Genomic DNA, 5,896 nt, shown 5'->3' on the forward strand with positions numbered 1-5,896 from the left:
TAGGTTACTCATCTTCTCCTAGGCTCGTGTTTCTGATCGGTAGATTATAGGACTACGGGTCGAGAGATATTGGGTTTCTTTTATTCCTAGGAAGCAGGAAGTAAGTTTGATGATCAGAGAGTTGAACTTGATAGTTGAGTGGTTACGCTATTCCATTTTTGGGTTGTCTCAAAATTTGTTTTTGAGCATTTACAGCCGTTATGCTGCCCAATTTTTGCATTCGGAGCTCTAATGCTTTTGCATTACTCTCTATTTACAGATGCCTGGCCGTCCTTCTCGTCAGATGGTACGTCTGGCCAGGTGCATTGATGTAACGGGTCATACGGCCATGCTGGTCAGGGTGATGTCGGTGTGCGGTTACCGCTGGTACCCCGAGTACACGGTAGAGGAACAGTACCGAGACTTCAACCAAAGCCAGTACATCTGCACTGTTAGGGTATTTCCAGACTACCCTGGAGCGGAGAAGCCAATCCATTGGTCCTATGGGTTGGGAGTCACTGTTGACATGGCAGTACAAGATGTTGCCTATTCAATGCTGACCATTATGAGAGCGAGACATGCACTGCTGCAGAATTCAGAGTTCTGCTATGTTCCGGCCTCTCAGTCTGGTGAAGAGGGATACCTCAGTGGAGTCTATTTTGATTCTTCTATGGAGGATCCACTTCTGCAGTCCACTGTTGAGATGCTAGAGAACAGAGACAAGGATGCTCGTGCTCTCCGCATGGAGCTTTATGCTACCCGTGCCCGTCTGTGGACAGCTTTGACGCAGCTGGCACCGGTAGTCCAGACAGGGTATGGAGAGATGGAGATGCTGAACCCTGTTAGGAACCATCTTCCGGCCCACGTTGACTGGCCAGCTATAGGAGGAGTTACACCTCTTCAGGGACCCCTCTTACCACCAGTCAGGGGACCAAGGCCACATCCGTGTCCTTATGGATCCCAGGGATCTCAGGCTAGAGTGTTTCCTGATCCGCAGGTTGAGCTTCTAGGTCATGGAGGTAATCTCTATGAGATGTTCTATGCGGATGCCTGAGCTGTGAGCGGAAGGATAGTATGGTAGTAGCCGTACGTTCACAGTCCTGCGTGACTTGTGGAGTATGGTAGTAATTTGAAATGAATTCCGGAGGCCTAGATAAATAATGTATAGGAAGCTTGTAAGCCTCTGATGAGCAGTTCCACCATTTCAGTAGTTTGCTCTTCGAGTAAGTTTGTACTAAACTATGTAAGGGTGTGTATGAACCATGGTGTATATATAGCAGTTGCTTGTTACCATGTTGTTCGGATATTCATTTCCGCATTCCGTGTGTTCAGTACATTCTTAATCCATAGCTAGTATTGATATGATATTGGTCTAAGCTATGAGTTTGTTTGTCAGGATGGTGTTCACCAGGTTGAACCGTGCCCCTGCTCATGAGCAAGGTGAGGGTAGTCAAGCGTCACAGGAAGACCTGCCTCACCCACCTTCTCTGGTAGAAGTGATGCTTGAGGCAGAAAGAAACAAAAGGGAGACCAACCGACTGCTAGAGCGTATTGAGCAGAATACAGGCTCGACAGCCTAGGAATGCTGCAGTGTCCCTCAATGACTATGTGAAGCTGAATCCTCCAAAGTTCCATCATTCTGTCGATCCCCTTGACGCTGATGACTAGCTGTGCAGCATTTCACGCAAGATTCGCTCTGCGAATGTGTCTGAGGCCGACAAGGTGACCTTTGCGGCGTATTTCCTGGAGGGACCCGCCAATCTGTGGTGGGAGAATTTTGAAGCTATGCGTCCCGCTGAACCAGTGGCCACGTGGGCAGACTTCAGCGCAGCTTTCCGTCTGCACCATATTCCAGAGGGCCTGATGGACATAAAGAGAGAGGAGTTCTGTGCCTTCACTCAGGGCAAGTTGTCTGAGGATGCCTATAGCCGCGAGTTCGGTAACCTCGCCCGCTATGCAACAGAGGAGGTGTCTACTGACGCCAAGAAGCAAGCAAGATTTCGTAAGGGTCTGAGCCCTGAGCTCCGTCGTGATCTGCGCCTCCATGAGTGTGCAAGTTTTCAAGCCCTAGTCAACAAAGCGATCAGTGCGGAGAATGGTCATTCTGACTTCGAAGCCACAAGGAAGCACTCCCGTGACTTTGTCTCATCTTCTGGTTCCGCGTTTCAAAAACGCAGGCTGTGGGTTCCAAACAGTTCTCTGCCGCCAAGATACACTCCAAGGCCATCTTACGTGGCGCCTCAGACGAATCAGGCCAACCCTCCATCAAAAACTTATGGTGGTCCAGCTAGCAATGCTGCACCACGTGCCAACCAGGTGATATGCTACAAGTGTGGAGAACCAGGGCATTATTCCCGTGAGTGTCCTCAGAATGTGGGTGCCAAGCAACCCGGAAAGTCCGTCGGGCAGGCCAAGTCGGGCAAAGCGTTCTATGCGAAGCCAACTCCTGCACGTGGCCGTGTGAACTATGTGTCAGCAGAAGAAGCTGCAGAGGATCCCGATGTCATGTTGGGTACGCTTCTTGTTAATCATCACCCAGCGTCCGTTCTCTTTGACACTGGGTCTTCTCATTCCTTCATTTCAGAAAGTTATGCACAGTTGCATAACATGTCATTTTGTGATATGCCAATTCCATTGGTTGTCCAAACCCCTGGTAGTAAATGGCAAACCTCTAGGATAACCTATGATACTGAAATTCTAGTAGACAGGCTAGTTTTTCTAGCCTCATTGATAGCATTGAAATCTTTGGATATTAATATCATCTTGGGCATGGACTGGATGTCAGCTCACTATGCCAAGATTGATACTCAATCTAGAAATGTCCAGCTTACCCATCCCTCGAGTGAGATAGTAAATGTCTCTACTCGAGTTGCCAAATGCCAACTCTATTCCCTAAATGCCAACCCTCTTCCGGAACTTGAAGACATTCCGGTAGTCCGTGACTTTCCGGATGTTTTCCCAGAGGAACTGCCAGGAATTCCACCTGATAGAGATGTAGAGTTTGTGATAGATCTTGTTCCGGGAACTGTCCCAATAGCCAGAAGACCTTATAAGATGGCACCCCTAGAGCTAGCCGAACTTAAGAAGCAATTAGATGAGGCCTTGAACAAAGGTTTCATTCATCCTAGCTCTTCTCCTTGGGCTTGTCCCGTCCTCTTCGTCAAGAAGAAAGACGGAACGGATCGGATGGTTGTAGATTACCGACCAGTTAACCTGGTCACCATTAAGAACAAGTATCCGCTCCCCAGGATCAACGACCTGTACGATCAGCTCGCTGGATCCTCAGTCTTCTCCAAAATGGATTTGAGGTTGGGATACCATCAAATCAAGATTAAGAACGGGGACATTCCAAAAACAGCCTTTGTTACTCGTTATGGCCAATATGAGTACACCGTTATGTCCTTCGGTTTAACCAATGCCCCAGCCACCTTCTCTCGACTGATGAATTCAATCTTTATGGAGTATTTGGATAAATTCGTCGTCGTATACCTCGATGATATTCTCATCTACTCAAAGAATGAACAAGAACATGCCGAGCATCTAAGGCTGGTATTGACAAAACTTCGAGAGCATCGCCTTTACGCCAAATTTTCAAAATGTGAATTCTGGTTACCAGAAGTGACCTATCTAGGCCACGTAATCTCTGGTAAGGGTATTGCTGTCAATCCCGAGAGAGTTCAAGCTGTCCTTGATTGGACTCAACCTGAATCGGTTAAGCAAGTTAGGAGTTTTCTTGGTCTAGCGAGCTATTGTCGCCGCTTCGTCGAGAATTTCTCCAAGGTTGCAAAGCCTCTGACTGAACTCCTCAAGAAGGATAAAAAGTTCGAGTGGACACCACAGTGTGAGCATAGTTTTCAGGAACTGGAAAGACGCCTGACTTCGGCACCTCTGTTGCTACCACCAGATTTTCCTAAGGACTTTGTTATCTATTGCGACGCCTCGCGACAAGGATTAGGTTGCATTCTCATGCAAGATCGTCATGTGATCGCATACGCACCTCGACAGTTGCGTCCACATGAGGATAATTATCCCACACATGACCTTGAGCTTGCAGCTGTGGTCCATGCACTAAAAACCTGGCGACATTACCTTCTGGGTAATCGTTGCGAAATATTCACTGATCACCAAAGTCTGAAATATATCTTCACCCACCCGGATTTGAATCTCAGGCAAAGACGGTGGGTTGAGTTCATCTCAGATTACGACTTAGGGATAACTTACACCCCAGGGAAGGCCAATGTTATGGCCGATGCACTAAGTCGTAAATCTTATTGTAACAATTTGATGCTACAACAAGGTCAACCACTTCTCCATGAGGACTTTCGGAAGTTGAATCTTCATATTGTTCCTCAAGGATTCCTTTCTACCCTGGTGGCGAAGCCTACTCTTAAGGATCAAATTATAGCTGGCCAAAAGCGTGACAAGGGTATATCACGGATCAAGGAGAATATTTTAGCGGAAACGCTAAAGAATTTTCCATGAATGATCAAGGTGTGGTGTTCTTCCAGAATCGTTTAGTGGTTCCTAAGAACCCACATCTAAGGCAGTTAATCCTTAAGGAGGCTCATGATTCCCCTCTCACCATTCATCCCGGTAGTACTTAGATGTATCAAGACCTACGCCAGAGGTTCTGGTGGACTAGGATGAAGAGAGAAATTGCTGAGTTCGTTGCTAACTGCGACGTTTGTCGCCGAGTTAAGGCAGAACATCAAAGGCCTGCTGGCACCCTTCAACCTTTAGCTATTCCTGAATGGAAATGGGATAAAGTTAGCATGGATTTCATTACCGGATTTCCCAAGACCAAGAAAGGAAATAATGCTATCTTTGTGGTCATTGACCGTCTTTCCAAAGTGGCTCATTTTCTTCCTGTTCGTGAGAGTATAACAGCTAGCCAGCTAGCAGAGTTATATATCTCTCGAATAGTGTCTCTTCATGGTGTTCCCCTGGAAATTAACTCGGACCGTGGAAGTATCTTTACTTCTCGCTTCTGGGAAAGTTTTCAGAATGCCATGGGGACTCACTTATCTTTTAGCACTGCTTTCCATCCCCAATCAAGTGGTCAAGTAGAAAGAGTGAATAAATTCTAGAAGATATGCTCCGAGCTTGTGTTATATCGTTCGGTATGAATTGGGAGAAGTGTCTTCCATTCGCCGAATTCGCTTATAACAATAGTTATCAATGAAGCTTGGGCAAAGCCCCTTTTGAAGTTCTCTATGGACGAAGATGTCGAACACCTCTTAATTGGTCATAAACCGGAGAGAGGCAACTCTTTGGCCCGGACATGATCCAGGATGCAGAAGAGCAGGTTCGCATTATTCGTGAAAAGTTGAAAACAGCCCAGTCTCGTCAAAAGAGCCAATATGATCGTCATCATAAGGCTGTGACCTTTGAAGTTGACGAGAAGGCTTACCTTCGGGTTACACCTTTGAAGGGTAACCATCGATTCGGTACCAAGGGAAAATTGGCTCCCCGTTACATTGGACCTTTTCGCATTCTTGCCAAACGAGAAGTTGCCTACCAGTTGGAACTTCCTCCGCATCTTTCCAAGGTTCATGATGTTTTCCACGTCTTGCAACTCAGGCGTTGCTTTTCGGATCCTATCCGTGAAGTGGACCACGAAACGCTTGATCTACAAGATAACCTTTCTTACCGAGAATACCCCGTGCGTATTCTTGATCAAGCTGAGCATACCACTCGACGTCGAAACCTCAAGTTTCTTAAAGTTCAGTGGTCAAATCATTCTGAAAAGGAGGCAACTTGGGAAAGAGAGGATCGTCTCCGACTCGAATATCCTGCGTTATTCCCGACGACTTCTAAATCTCGGGACGAGATTCTTTTGAGTGGGGGTGAGTTGTCACATCCCTAACCCTTAAGCAAGATAGCATTGTGCACATGTCTTCTTTGCATTTGCATCTAA

The sequence above is a fragment of the Hordeum vulgare genome, chromosome 5H, assembly GCF_904849725.1.
Source record: "Hordeum vulgare subsp. vulgare chromosome 5H, MorexV3_pseudomolecules_assembly, whole genome shotgun sequence".
Taxonomy (NCBI): Eukaryota; Viridiplantae; Streptophyta; class Magnoliopsida; order Poales; family Poaceae; genus Hordeum; species Hordeum vulgare.